The 16,012-nt window shown below is 38.2% G+C and overlaps 1 protein-coding gene across 8 annotated transcripts in view; it reads right to left on the bottom strand.

Annotated features, from left to right (window-relative positions):
* Positions 1-16,012, bottom strand: part of Mctp1 (multiple C2 domains, transmembrane 1) — a 517,439-nt gene that overhangs the window by 70,460 nt on the left and 430,967 nt on the right. The window lies entirely within an intron of this gene.

Raw genomic sequence — 16,012 nt, 5'->3', positions numbered from 1 at the left:
GCACAATTCAAATTGCTTGACTCAAACATGGCCTATAAAAAAGCAGCACATTTAAATTAAAGAAGAAATCACTGCTGTCCAGATGTGCAACTGCAATGTTAAAATATTAAAGAAAAATGTCACAAAAGAAGTTTCATATTTAATTTCATATTTATAGAACATCCAAATGTGTACAGATGCTTATGTTTTTATATATTACAAACTAAATGCCTACTTCCACCCTAGAGAAATGAAAGAATTAGGGGAGAGTGGTATTCTTCAACATGGTCTGGAGTTCATTTATATCCTTGTGCCTATGTAAACCAAGAAGAGCATGTAATTTTGACAGTGGATTTATTATACATCTAAGTACAATACAACATTATAAAGTGGATGATGCCTATAACCACATAAATGACTTAGGAGTGCTTAAAAGTAGAGTTTGGGCTGCAGACTTTTGTGGTGAGTAAGATTGTAGGTGTGTGTGAGGAGACATTTTTATAAGACACCTGCTTCTCACAAGATTTTTGAGAAGAAACTTCTGTGACATGAACAGTGCAATTAAACTGTACATTTAATTTATATTTGTAAGACTAATAACACTCATAAATAGGTCTGGGATATACTGCTTCATCCAGTATATCTCAAAAGCAAGTGCACGTGCATGATGGTTGCTTAGTTTGATTCACGCTCTTAAGGATTTGACCTTGAAGTATTTCAGCTACAGTAGCCAACAAGATAACAGAACCACTAGATGTAATAATAATTAGTGTGATAGGCTTGCCAGTGAGGCTGAATATATTGCAATGCAAAAGAAGGCAGACCCAAAAGAAAAGCATTAGTACTTATTGGTAAAAGACTTCCTGATTTTTACAGAGACACTCAAATACAATTATTTCTCCTTGCACAATGCATTTCCTTGGCTCATTCTGGGAAGTACTATGTTGTAATTTAGTCTGATTCTTAATAGGAAATGTGGCTTTAATGTGGCTATCAGATGACTTTTGATTCATGCCACTGATTACAGCCTGGATTCTGCATCATCAACAGCATTCTTATTTTTAGTATAATATGCTCTGCTATAAGGTGCCAGAACAGTAAATTTACTTTACTGGCCAAGAGAATGTAACCTTTGATTTCCGTAAGTGCTGGCTTAATACACAGGAAAAGCCCCTCCATTAAGAAATGCTAAATAATAACATATAAATCCTATAATCAGCATAAGCATCTTAAATGAATTTCTTTTCATATTTCCTTCTCAGTATTCTGAAATGTTCTTCTTATACTTACACAAAGCACTGTGAATCTAATTCTAGTGTTTATTTGAACTATGTCTCCATCTAAAGGCATTACAATGTATTGTATTTTTTCTTTCTTTTTTTTTTTTTTGCTTGCCAGAAAATTCTAATCTTGGTATCTTTAGGATGCTGCATATTGATTTGGTTGAGCAGGAAAAAACTGCCTATTAACCTATGACCTACTTTTAAAATAATGCTTTCTTAAAAGTATATTATTTGTCAGGTAAAAAATATACAGAAGGCAAATTTTGAGTTGTTTAATGTGCTTTGTACATAATGTAACATTAAAAAATAACCAGTCTCATCACTAAAGTATCTCACAAAATTTAATGTTTTCAAAGCAAGATATTTTTGCTCATTAGTAAACCCAGTTCAGATAAAAAAGAAAATTATTTCCCTGAGCATCTATATTTAAAGACACATTTCCATTCCAGAATCACAGCTTTGTAACAAAAAAAAAGCACAGTTTTAAATATTTCAAACTCTGCAGACAACCTTAGGAACTATTGTTTTTTAGCAGTCTGATGAAAAGTCTGCATTAGTTAACACATGTTCTGCAACACAGGAACAAGGAGGTGAGCCCCCTCTGGAAGAGTGCGTGTCCTGCCAGCTCTCAGAAATGTCCCTTGCTGTGACCTATAGGATGCCTCTGGGAGCGTTAAAGCTACAGTAGCTCAAAAGTTTTTTTTTTTTTTTGCAAGTAAATGCACAGTTTAGCATAGATATTATAGGTAAATACAATATGTAATATAACAACCACTATTAATTCCTATCATTTTGTTCTGAAACCCTGTATCTTTTTTATTGTTTTTGCTTCGTTTTGTTTTTGTCTATGCTGTTGGTATTTTGCTACTGTTCTTTTTTGTTATTATTCTCTTTAAAATAAAGGACAACAACAAGAAGTATTAGCAGGCTTTTGGACCATATTGACTTACTAGGTTTAATTCACTTTTTATGAAAATTCACTATGACAATTTTAAGTAGTATGTTGGGGTCAATAAGGGAGTGAGTAAAATGGGTGTGATTTGCCTTAATTCCAGTTTTTTCCCCCCTTTTCTTTTTCCACAGAGTGTTTTGAGGCCTGAGAACATTATGTCATAAAATTTAACTTGAAACATGGAGCATGTTTGAAATACATGAAAAAAAAAATCAGCCAGAGGACTTCAGTTCTTTGCGTATATCTTTTTTCTATATGTCATGAAAAAAATCCCGTTTTGTATCCTTTTTCTTCACAAAAGAAAGCCCTAGTGGGTTTGGACCTACATTTGGACTGGAAAGAATGTCTGTGGTGAACGGTGGATTGTGGCAGAAAAGCGTGAATAAAAAGGATGTGCAGAACCCCCCACAAACCCCCGGAGTGGTTATATCATGAGCTGCCTGCAGTATAGCAGAGTTCTCTCAATAGTCTCACAAAGCCTGCCCGGTCCACTTATCATTTCTGCTTTATGTAGTGTACTGTATGATCACTAAATTAGAGCATAATGCATTTATAATATTTATAGTACCAACATTTAGTTAAATAACCTTTATGTAAGATTTATGTTGATTTTTTTTATTTCTCATTTAATGGCAAATTATGAAGAGCATGTTTCATAAAGATAATTCTCCATTTAAATTCATCAGTCCATTAAATATTAAAATTATGTTTCTGATGCAATCGAGAACAAATTTGTCCGGCTTCAGTGATTATTTGCACTCATAAAAATTAGGCTTGATTAATAAAATTTAAATGCTTGATTAAGTTGACATTTTCATGTTCCATTCTGATTTATTAAAATGAGTCCCTGTCTCCAGGCCTGGTATGCGACTGCGGTTACCTTTCCCTTTTTCTTACCCGACACACCCTGAGCGAGGCTGTTAGGAAAGACTATTTTTGCTTCTAGACTCTATAATGGCTTAGTGAAATGCCCTGTTCTTTGCTCATGGTGCTACCTGCCTTTGTCTTGAAGCACCGTTCCTGGTGGAGATGTGCTCACAGTAACCCAGAAAAACCTATTCACCTATTTCACCTATTCATGGATATAATCAGCATAATGACATACATTAATGGTATGTCTGTAAAATTCAGTTTCTAAAAAGCTTTAATCTGTTGAAGATTGCTTTTATGCACATTTCTTCATAGGCTTTGTTTATGGATAAAAATATAGATTTACGTTTTCTGTGGGTCTTCTGTATACATTGAAAAAGGATTACAGACATAGGAAAATCTAGCATGGCAATACTACCGTCTTTGTCTACAAGGTTAAAACTAAGAAGAATGGCCAATGGCTGTCAAAAAAACAATGTCTTCAATAGGACTTACAAGGCAATTCTTTAAGAGAGATAGTGACTTATATAAGGTCTAAACACTCATGCTGTCCACAGCGGCTAATTTTGTTTCATACATGGTGTCTGGTCATCACTGAGCACTTTCTATATGCTTAACACATGGTGTTGACTCTTAAGTCTTTAGATCACTTCAGAACTCTTAAGTCCTTAGATCACTTAGATCACTTAGAACACAACTATTATTCCCACTGTATTGGTGAGGAAACTGAGGCTCAGGGAAATAAACAAATTTGTGTAGTTAAGAAGGAGGAGGTTTAGAATTTAATTCCATGTCTTTTTCATTTCAGAGTTTGGGGTTTTAACCTTTACTGTCTGCACAGTTCAATTGTAGCATCTATTTTTAAGGTTGATTTTCTTTTTTTTTTCTATTATCCATGGGAATATAACTCAATGGAGAATTTTGTATGCATGAATTGACAGTCTCTTATTTAAACAATGCTACCAGGACATTCAATTATTTTTGAATTAAGTGATAGTGTGTAATAAGAATTTTCTTTTTCTCGTATCATGAAATAATTTCAGTAACAAATGACAGACAATGCTTTCAAAAGTATCTGTAGCTTGGTTCCTGAAATATACTGTTCTTGTTCTGTATACAAGATGATAGAAAGGCTTTATATTCTATGTTCTTGATAAATGTATCTCATGCAGTGATTACAAAAAATACATACAAAACTCTTAGGGGTATGGGACTCCTAATAGTAGTTCTGATTTGTAAACATTTTCCACAAGCAGGCAAAGACATCCAAAGCGTTATTGAAAAATGCAATGAATGTTTAAATTAAAAAAATTATAGTAAAAGACACGTTGCCGTTAATCCTTCTTGCTTCAAATACACCTATCCCATCCTTCTTTTTTTAATTTTTTGATATTTTTAAAGAGAAAAAAGTAAAAATGATATGGAATTTCAAAACAAGATGATAGGAAATTAACAATGATTATATTGCATATCGTTATCTTCAAAGTAGTTGCTCAGATTACCAGATATAGTCATACAAAATTTAACAAACAAAATAAGCACTAAGTGTTCCTTTCAATGAATTAATAGAAATTAGTAGTACAATTATCTGACCTATCATGTGTGTGTGTGTGTGTATATATATATATATATATTTTTTTTTTTTTTTTTTTTTGTACCAGGAATTGAACTCAGGACCTTGCGCTTGCAAAGCAGGTGCTTGTGCCACTGACTTATATCCCTGGCCCTCTTTTTTCCTCCTTTCATCCATCCCAACTGTTCTTTCCTTTTGAACAGTTTGTTTCCCTTTCACAATATCTATTGTACCTTTTGGATCTTATTTACTCTTTCAGTTTCTTACACTAGGGAGACAATGTGATGTTTACACATGTGTCTGATTTATTTCACCTATGAATACGGTCTCCAGTTGCATCCGTTTACCTATAAAAGCCTCGAGTTTATCTTTCTTTATAGCTGAGTAATACTCCATTGTATAAAAATGCCACACCTTTTTTTCCCATTCCTTGGTTGATGGGCATTTGGGTTGTTTCCAAGATTTAGCTATTACAAATTGTGCTGCTATAAACATGGGTGCACATATATCACTGTAGTATGATGTTTTTAATTCTGCTGGGAAAATACTCAAAAGGGGAATAGTTGGGTTGAATGGAACCTCTAATCCTAGTTTTTTGAGGACTCCCCACACTGATTTTCACAGTGGTTGCACCAGTCTACACTCTCACCTATCCCATCCTTCTTCCATTTCTTCCAGCAGTTTTGGATGCCCTCTCTCAGAGTGTCTTTAATTGCACTGTCATTGCTGCCTCGATTTTTAGAATCAATTCAAACATTTACCTTTCATGGTCATTTTTATTTTGGGGAAGACCCAGAAGTCTCATGGAGCCAAATTTGGTAGAAAAGGTGAATTGAGGCACACTATAATAGTTCTATTTTACAAATATTTGCCATAAATATTTTGAATCTGCTCAGGACATCCAAGCAACCATCACAATGCAAGTGAAGACACTCAAAAGAGTGGACTTCCAGAATTGCTTCACAAAGTGGCAAAGACAATGGATCAACTGAGTGGAAGTATATCAGGGGAGATTAATAGAGATGTGTCTTTTTAACTGTAATAATTTTTTAAGAACTTAAACCTTCACTGTAATTTTTAATTACAGCTCATATCATAACCTTCAGCTTGTCAATGTGGATAATACCTAATACCCACACATTGAAAGAATGTTTGTCCTCATTCACAGTCAGTCTGTTTTCAGTGGCCTTCAGTGCAGGACTGCATGGCTGAGGGGCGTGGCACAAAAAAGCTACAGCGGCAGTGCACATAGAAAGCACAGAGGAAGGCAGGGACAGAAAGGAAAATGTAACCTTCCTGGTCACATTCACAATGACCGCCTCGTCTGGCCAGTCCCACCTCCTGCCAGCAGGTCAGCTATAAGCCCCTATAATCCAGTCAGTGTTCAAAGGCCCTGCCTATGATCACATGAGGTTTTGGGGGACTTCTAGATATAAGCCATAACGTTCTGTACAAGTCTGTCTGAGTCCCTTTCTAGCTACTGAGATAGGGCTCTTGCAATTTCTGGTCACTTTTCTGAACCAGGGACCCTGAGTCTCTACGAATACATAAACCCCTGCCAAGACCATTCACCACACAATGATAAAGATTAGCACTGCAAACTAGTCCTGGCTCGTGAGTTAGCATGTGCTACAGCATGTGCTGTAGTTGGTTCTTCACCCTCCCCTTTCCCCACGATGTCTGTAGTCATGTGACTGTCTACCGGAAGCTACGTCAAAACCATTTAGAAGTGAACAAACAAGAGGCCACTAGAAATAGACAGAAAAACACCTTTCTCAAAACCAAACTTTCAACCCCTCTTTTGTTCTCCTCTCCTAAGTCTCACTCCTCAATTATGCTAATGACAAAATTAGGCATGGGAGTGTACAGAACTTTTGGAAGAACAAAGATGATACAATCACTTGCTGATGTCCGGGTAGATAATTGAGTTGGATATCCTGGAGAACCATTCTGATGGTGAGTCATTGGATCCATGGGAAGCTCTGAGGGGGTTTTGGGGATTTTTTTTTGATGTTTTTTGATGTTTCAATGATGGGAGTTTCAGGGGCTAATTGAGGCTTATGAGAAAAATCAGCCATTTATGGGAACAACAACTTCAGGTTTCCTTCAAAGTTGTCGACAATTCCTTTGATTAAAAGGGGATTAGGTTTCAAGGAAGAAACCCTCTAGGAACTAGTAGAACTTCTTTTCCTCATTATATTCTCCTAGAAATCTCTGGAGAACCCAAAGAAGGTGGGAAGATTTCAGTCTGATGGTAAGCAACTAAGATAGGGCAGGAACCATAAATATCTTCTAGGCAACTTCCATGAACTTTAAGTCTGTCTTCAGAGTCTTAATAGGTCTAAAGCAAAAATTGTCTCTTCCAGTGAATTGATCTTTAGAAAATTGACTTTTAAAAATAGAAGTGTTTTTCTTTACATCCTTTTCTATATGAACTGACATGTCACACACAGGTAACATTCATCTTCTACCATTCTACAATTTTATCGTTCCTGTTTTAAGTGTGACTGCAGGTTGAGAATAAAGTAGAAGGAGAACCTATAAACTCAGGAAGCATTAAATGTAAACGTGAAGTTACTGAGTGAAAAGGCACAGAGAGAAGAGCAAGTAAAAATTGTAGCAACAGATCTTTTGGTCTCCATTTCTTTGTATATGCAGCACACACACATTCTGCCATATTTTGTCATGCTCATTCTGTATATCATAGATAGACCTTTGTCCTTGAACTGCTTATATTCAGGTATTTGATTTAGTCCCCTCCTCAGGTCTTACACATTGTCTTAAACAACAACAGTATTAATTCCTAAAAATATTCAGTACTTCTTTTCTTGACTGGAAATTACTTTCTTGAGTGAAAGTAGACAGTTTCTGATTTGGAAAGAAAGCTTAGAGTAACATATTTATTCATTGAAATATTTTTTGAACAAAAATGATGTTGCTATGTTTGAGATATCTTGCTCTGTGTGGGGATTAGATACACAAATAGGAGATACAGTCTCAGTAATCATAAACTAGCATGGAAGACCCGCAGTGAGCCAATTATTGAAGTCACTTTGCAAATAAAGTGAGGGCTGTGCTTTACAGTTCCTTTCTAATTTGGTCTTGAAATTTCCTTTAAAAGTGGCCAGAAGCCATTATATCCACTTGTAAGAGAGTTCTGCTGGGAGAAAGATGAGTGCCAGACACATCTTTCTGTGAGGTTGAGGTGAGATACAATGATAAAGCAAATCCAAATGCATGAAACAGAAGAAATTCTTTGCTTAGCAATCCTAGAGAAGTGAGGGGAACCAAGGGGAGACTGAGGAGTGTCTGGAGGCATTAGGGGTGGAAGACACGACAGGAAGAGAGGACTCGTGGCACTGTGTCTTTATTAGGCTCCATGAGCATTTTCTACTCTGGTTGTAACCATTACATTTATCATGGTCAGAAGCTATTCAGAGTGTACTGGGTTTTGGGTCAGTGGGGTAAGGAACAGTGGGCTATATGGCAAGGGGCAACAGGAGAAATTTCAACTAGCCACAAGTCATGGGGTATTCCTGGGTTTTAAATAACTTAGGTCTAAAAGTGCATGCATGGGCGATAAGTCTATTAAACATGTGTATGAGAGTGCCCGGAAAGGGCACTGGATGGGCAGGCTCACCTAATCTCTCAGGGTGTAAGTTGGTAAGCAGGGCTGGCTCTCCAGAAGAAAGGATCAGTGGTTACCCAGACACAGATGTAGAAAATGTGAACATTTTAATAGGTGGTAAATTAGCATCAACTACACCAAACCTTCAAAATGCATGCACTTGGATCCAAAAGTTCTTCCAGGACCTCGCCAATGAAGTACTCAGTATTTGTTTAGGAATTTTCTTATAGCATGGTTGAAGATGGCAAAAACATCTGAAGCAAACATTTCTTTAAAAAGTGATTAATAGTACCAGTATTCATACAATGAAATCTAGGCAGCCATTAAAAATTGTGTGTTAGGTTTTCCAGTAACATGAGGAATACTCTTTAAGTATTTTGTAGAATATAAATACAGTTGGTTCAATGGTTTTTTTTTTTTATTAAAAAAAGAATTCAACACCAAGAAACACATTAACATTTGAAAAAAAATTTTTAAAAAAGGGTAGAAGGTGTGTAAAATGTTTGGGAAACACATCCTTCAAGGCTCCTCTTTTCCCCAGGGAAGAAGGCCCTTCCTCCAATCCTTCCTCAGCAATGGGGCATCGACCCTGGTGGCTGCACTACAACTTGCTCGCTGTGATAATCTGGGCTTCTCACAAATACTACGTGTTAGGGGCTGGGGATTTAGCTCAGCAGCACACTGCCTGCCTGGCAAGTGCAAGGGCGGTGTGGGCCTGGTCTTGTGGTTGTGAGTTTGATTCCTGGTACTGGAAGAAAAAACAAAAAACAAAAACAAACAAAAAAACCCAAAACCAAACCAAACCAAACCAAAAATCCCAAATACTGTGTGTGGTAGAGCTTGAGAGGAGCCACAGAACTCCCAGGCTGAGGCATACTGGGAGGAACCTGGCCCTTGGCAGGATGATGGCTCTCCCTGGCACACCTGTGTCTTTGCACAGCTGCAGAGCCATGGGGCTATCACACTTGGCATCAAGCCCTACATGCCCCAGCACGTTGTAATGACTTCTCATGCCCCAGCCCTGCTGTGGTTCCGTCCACAGTACCAAGGAGCCTTCGAGAACTCCAAGGAGCTGGTGCTGCATGTGTGCTTTGTGAGGTTCATGCATGTCCTCTGCAAGGTAGAGACCAGGCCCACACTGCCCATCTCTTGGCCATCACACTTGCTCCTTGTAGAGTAGTCCCACTCAGTCTCGCTGGGCTTTGCTGACCTTACTGCCTTATTATAGTCCTCAGTCTCCCTACCTATCCAAGAGAGAAGCATCGTTCTTCCCTTTCTAGCTGTATCATGGAGACCAAGTGGTCCCTTTCCTATGCCTGTGAAATGGATCTGTGAAAATCGGTCTGGGAACCAGTTGGAACTGCATTCTGGTGCAGCTAAACTATGTGAGCCTTTGCAAGTGTCATAAAGTCTCTGAGCCTAGGTTTCTTCCTCTCCCAAGTAGGGGACAATTATCTGGTTGATAAGATAATAAAATTCCATAGGCATATTCTGGTTCATCATTTGTGATTCTCTTCACTTTGGTCTAATAGTCCTATCTTTTGCTCCACAAATGTTGCACGTTCCCAAACAAGCAAAAACAAATAAACAAATACAAAATCCAACAACAAAAACCACACAAACAATCCTGGTGGAATAAAGAGGACGTAAAACTGAAGTGGTGGTTTGGATGGGACCTGCTCATGCAGAGTCTTCTCAGCTATGCTTGAGAAGATCAGAGAACGATCCTAGTATGAGAAGATGGAAGTAGAATTCTATTCTGGAATGATCACTTTCCTGTAGGTCTAGGTACAAACATGAGGCACACCTGGGGTGAGGTTGGCAAATAAATAGAAGGCGTCCAGTTAATTCATGATGTTAAATACATAATAAATATTATTTAATGGAAGAAGCTCCAGTTAGCTGAAATCCCAATTTAATTGGTCGTATGTGTTTTTATTTGTTACATTTTGGCAGCCCTAAGTTAGGATGAATTCATTGGGGTTCAGAGTTGGGGTGTAAAGAAAATCTACAAAATTGAAGGCCATCTGGTCATCTGAGGAGAGGATGGCAGCATGTGATGGTTGGAGTGATGTTTAAGATGAATAGAGAACTCGTGGAAATCCTATTGGTCCGTGTCCAGACCCTGATGAGTGATGGTCATCAATGTGTGGGGACTGCTCTCTGCACAGTGAGTGACTAGCCAGCAGGCTAAGTAATTTGTGAATACCTTTGAGAGGGCTCATGGGGATCAACTTTTCTACTGACACCTATTTGGCTGTTGTTTTGACTTCTTTATCCTAGTGATTGTGTTGGGGAACCCAAGGCCTGTCCTCCCTGAGTTTTGCAAGCTGGTGACCTGCTGAAAAGAATTGAGAAAATTTCTGTGGAAATAAGCACGAGGAAGAAAAGAGTGATCATCTATTTTTAGATGTATTTACAGGCTGTATGACTCAGGGCTGCTTCTGTGAAGAGCAGAGAGCGTGTGGTCTTTTTTGGTACTGAAATGCAAACACAGAAGACTGGTCTGTGCCGCTCTCAGTGAATGACAAAGCCCTTCCTGAAGTAGAGGGGTTTCTCACCCATACATTCAGGGTGCTTTTGCTCATGGATTCTTCTCCTCTCTCAGCCTGGCTTTGCAGCCTCTTTAGATCCTGTTAGGAATAGTTCACTATCCCACATGTTTAACTATCCCGCTGTGGACTGCTTTGGAAGTCAGAACACTGGCTGAAAAAGGATAATTGTGTTTCACTGACAGGGATTCAGGTCCAACACCAGATGTTTCTTTGGTGGACCTTCCTAATTTTTCCAACAACAGCATTTACAGTGGCAAAAACATTTCTTTTTTTTTTTTTTTTTAAGAAAAACCATTGCAAATCCTATTTTAAAAAGCTCTTATAAAACCCCTTATAGAAGCTATTTTTTCTAGGTAAGTTCTTTGAGACTAATTGGATCAGACCCACAAGAAACAAGACGCAGTATTATTCTGAGAGGGAAAAGAAGTGGATGATTTATCATTTGAGGGAGTTAGCGAAACATTTCAGTATTTACTAAAGTATTTGAGCGAGGCAGGCTTTGTCTCAATTTGTGTCACAGTGATATCGTGAGTCAGAATGATTTCATTGATCTGTCCCACTCCTCAGTCTTTTAATGCCATCATTGATTAGGCAACTGAGATTGTTGTGTAGGAGGCTTATCATGACAGTGAGAATGAATGTGCTTTTAAAGTGTAATTAAAAAACCTGCACGAAGAATTTCTGTATGTCAAAAAATTCCAAGACTTTCTTTGCTTCCAGGAAGGACTCTCAGCACTGATTTACCCCTCCCAGGCTTGCTTGCATGAATTCGGGAGCTTGTTCTCCTGGCTGTGGATGCTTTTGAAGTGAACAGGGGCCGGACAGACTTCCAGTATCGTTTCTTGAGAAGTCTCTGGGTACCTGATAGGAAGGGATCTAGGGACATCTGTGATGCTGTGTAATGCCCTAGACGCTTCGAAAGTGGTCCTCTGGGAAAGTCATGCCCAAGTTTTTACTAGAAAAGTGTCCAGAGGCTCCACAAAGGCCAGGGCTGGGTTCCTATCACATTTACTCTCTGGAGTTCATTATTTATCCTTTCATTCTGAATTTCCTCATTTGTAAAATGAGGATAACATCACCAAAAATCATTTACTTGATGTCGTTGTTGTAAAGAATAAAAACACGTGATGTCTCGAAAAGGCTTAGCAGGATATCTGACATGCAGAAATTACTTAACAAGCATTTACTCCATTCACCTGAATAAACAGTAAGAAAGATAAAGGGTTGGGGAAATGTTTCCAATCAATATGTCTGCTCGAAGGCAGAGTTGGTGCTACTGTTTTTTCTATAACTCTTGGGAGATGCTTGACCAAGGAGAGGTGGGATGGACCAAATTAGAGTTCCAAGAGGAAATATAATTGACTGGAGGGTTAGTACTAAAAACCCGAGACAAATGTACCTGTGCACAAGTTACTTAACCTTTCTCTTCCTATTTCCTGGTATGTAAAGCAGACATAATGATACCTACGGGGTGTGTGAGAGACCCTTGGTTTGCTTGGCTAACCCATTTCCTTCATTGTCTGAGATTTGAGCCCCTTTCTAAAGGGTTCAAGTAGCCATACTTTTTCCACATAAGGGGGCTCCCTTAGTTGCTTCAAATGAAGAGACCAGCGAATCACCTGATATAGAAGGACAAACATACTGGCCAGAATGACACAGTCGGCTTCTGTCTCCAGAGAGGACTAAATGACACGGTGAATACAAAGCACTTCACACGGCACCCAAGAGGAATGGAATTAGTAATTTTTAAACTAAAAGTAAAGACCATTTCCTGGCATCTATTCTTCCCTTACAGAATTTTTTCTGCTGTAGTACTTATAATTTAGCTGGCTGGTACAAGCCTAATAGGCAGTGTGGGGGAGAATTTTCCCCAGCTTTTGGAGTGACAGCTCAAATCAAGAAGAGGATGACATTTCTATCTTTATATCCCTTTCATGCCAGGGAGATTTCTGAATGAAGCATGTATTAAGCAGTTTCCTCTGGAAAAGCCTAAGAGTTCTCATGCTAGAAATTTTAATGTCACGATCCCAGTCTAGGTAGATTCAGACCTAGGATTGCTTATTTTTAACAAGTCGAACTGGGAAACAATGGAGGTGAAATATCGTTTCTAACTATGCCTTTCTCCTGGGTACCCTCTGAGACTACATCTTCAACCTCAGGAGTGGCTGCCTACTTTGCCTGTCCTTAACAGGTTCAGCTCATTAAATGTTGCAAAACTTATTCAGCAAGGATCGTACCTCATTTTTCTCATTAAACTAGAATAGGCACCCTAGAAGGAGAAGGGTGGAGGTTTTAGCTCCTGCGATCTTAGGGATCCCTATGACAGGAAAGGCTTCTCGTAATAAACAGTATTCACTCTTGCCATTTGCAGTATTTATCTCAACTATCTATCAATACGGTGCAGGAGAATTTTCACTCATCCATACACTTTTCATGTCTCACAGTGTTTATTTTCTTTTCTCTTTCAACTTTTTTATGTCATGGAATTATTATTTCCTTTTCTTTTTCTATACAGAGGAAAGGGTCATTTTGATTGGTTTTTCTTTTCATAGTTTTTATCCTAATTAAATTTTCTCAATTGAATGTATAGCTTCATTTTCCTAGCAGAAATATTTCTCTCTCTCTCTGCCTCTCTGTATATCTCTTTCTCTTCCTCTCTGTCTTTCTCTTTCCAATACAGAAAATTTCCGATTTTGCATTAAGCAACCATGTGACTAATGCACAGCAAAGATCCAGTAAAGTTTTTACACATGTTGAAAAGTCCTGCAATGTTTTTGAGATATCAGTAAGGGCATAGGGCAAAGCACCATTCTTCCAGGGCTAAGCACTGTACAGAAGTCACTTAGGCGCAGCATAGCAACTCCTGTAAGCATTTTCCCTTAATTTGCATACACACACATATATAATCTGTAACCAGCAAAGTAAAATCCAGGTCTCTTTTCAAAAGGAGCAACCAGTTCAAATGCACAGCTGGGTATGCCAGAAAACACATAATTAGACAAATTGGATTTAAGAGTTACGTAAGGTCTCAACTGAGCCAGTGAATAAGAAGCTGAATGAAACGTTGTGATTGCTGCTCTGGTGCCTGGGAAGAACAGAATATGTGGATATGTGTGTTTTGGGCAAATAAAAGGCAATTACTGGGAGTTATGGAGTGCAGTTGGCATTCTAGAGAGTTAGACTATAGAATGTTTCACAGTGGGCTGTGCTGGGGGATACAATGTTGTCCAGGGCTAAAAGGGGAATTCTGCTGGAAGACATGTGCTTAAGAGGAAAAGATCTGGGGAAGTCTATTTTGGAATTGTACTCCGTTAAAAAGTAAAGGGCAGTTGAAAAATGGCATGTTATGCAATTTTAATTCCATATTATGTAATTTTTCTACACATTTATAAAAAGTCAGAGAATTTTCAGCACTAAGGATTCATTATATATTATTTTCCCCTGTAAAAGTGGACTTTTTGCAGCCAAGGCAGGTACATTCTGGAAAAGATAACAAGCGGTCTACAGTTTCAGAATTTTTCATTAAGAATTCTCACACCGACGACTAAATATTGAAGATAAGCTCCCTCATAGGATTAAGAAGCTAAAACTAAATTACCACTTTTTCCTATTTGCAAGTAATCTTATTTGCAAATTTGTCTCAAGGCAACTGAGTGAAAAGTAGATATTCTTCTCTCTTGACAATCTCTCTGAAATAAATGGGATAAAAAAAGCAATTGTCTGAGAGAGTCCTATTTTCTTAAAGAAAATATCCTGGATTAATTGACCAAAGTACCTATTAGTCCCCATGACACCAACACTTATAGCATTTGGGGCTCATCTCTCAGTGTGCAATTCAAATATATATAGCCATAAAAATCTTTGCTCATAGTAATTCTTGTCTGTTGATGCTGCCTAACCATTAAAATCTCTGTTAGCAATCTTCATATTTGATTTGACATCATTTATAAAAACTGTTTCTGAACACTTTTATTTTGCAGACCCCCATGCCTGAGACAGTGGCAAATACAAAGACAAACAAAAAGTATCTTCCTTCAAACTCTAGTGAGAGATACAGAAATACAGCAGGGAAGTAAACTCAGTATGTTGTAGGCAACTTTGCCATATACTTTGTGGTTCTGTGTACATCAGAACTTTCTTTTATTTTGATGATGAGAAATTATTTTGCAGAAATAAGATTTTACTTATGTTACCATTTGAAGGCCAGGGATGTAGCTTGGTGGTTCAAGCGCCTGCCTGGCAAGCACAAGGTCCTGAGTTTGATTCCTGATGCCAAAAAGAAAATGTTGATCCATTCGAAGTGCACATTGCTTCAAAGGGATGTTCTTTCATGTCACAGGAATGTCTTTTTCACTACTATGATGCTTATTATTACAATAAAGTATTCTGTAATGCTTTTACTCTGACAAGCAGGTCTCTATACGTCATTACACATGTGCACAATAGTTGGCAAAAAGTTCTCACTATAAACCACATGAGAAAGCTTAATGGTGCATAAAAAGCCAAAGGAATCTGATGAAGACATGTAGTTGCCAAGCCGGTTCTTGTGTTTGATAATCCTGTAGTTTCTTCATGGCCATCTATCAAGCTATCCAATTGCAAATGTCCTATTTGGAGATCCTCCCCTGAGCCCCCCACTTTTTTTCTGGGTACCAGGAATCGAGCTCAGGACCTTCCTTTTGCCAGGCAGGTGATGTGTCGCTGAGCTATCTCCCCAGCATGCCCCTTATGTATTTATATGCAAGAAAGCTATTGCAAATATATTTGCTAGCAACTGGAACACTCTAAGGGATAAAAAGCTTGTCGGGAGAACAAAAGCGGTTCCAGTGTCTCTAGTTTCTGCTTCTTCATCTAAAATAGAGAGAGAGAGAGAAAGAGAGAGAGAGAGAGAGAAACAGAGACAGAGATACAGAGAGGGACACAGAGATTCAGGGAGAGACACAGAGAGACAGAGAGAAACACAGAGAGAGACACAGAGAGAGACAGAGACACAGAGAGAAAGAGAGACAGAGAGTAAGAATGAGAGAGAGAAAGAGAGAGAGAGAGAGAAAACAGGTTGTCATACACATTCTAAAAACTTTCTAAAGTGCCAAAGATGCCAGGTAAGTTCAGTTTCACTACCTTTAAATTATATGAAAGTTCTTCATTCTTGAGCTGGTACTTAAATACACT

This window comes from Chinchilla lanigera, unplaced genomic scaffold, assembly GCF_000276665.1.
Source record: "Chinchilla lanigera isolate Chin_1 unplaced genomic scaffold, ChiLan1.0 scaffold00017, whole genome shotgun sequence".
NCBI lineage: Eukaryota > Metazoa > Chordata > Mammalia > Rodentia > Chinchillidae > Chinchilla > Chinchilla lanigera.
This window is presented reverse-complemented; position numbering and strand designations above follow the sequence as displayed.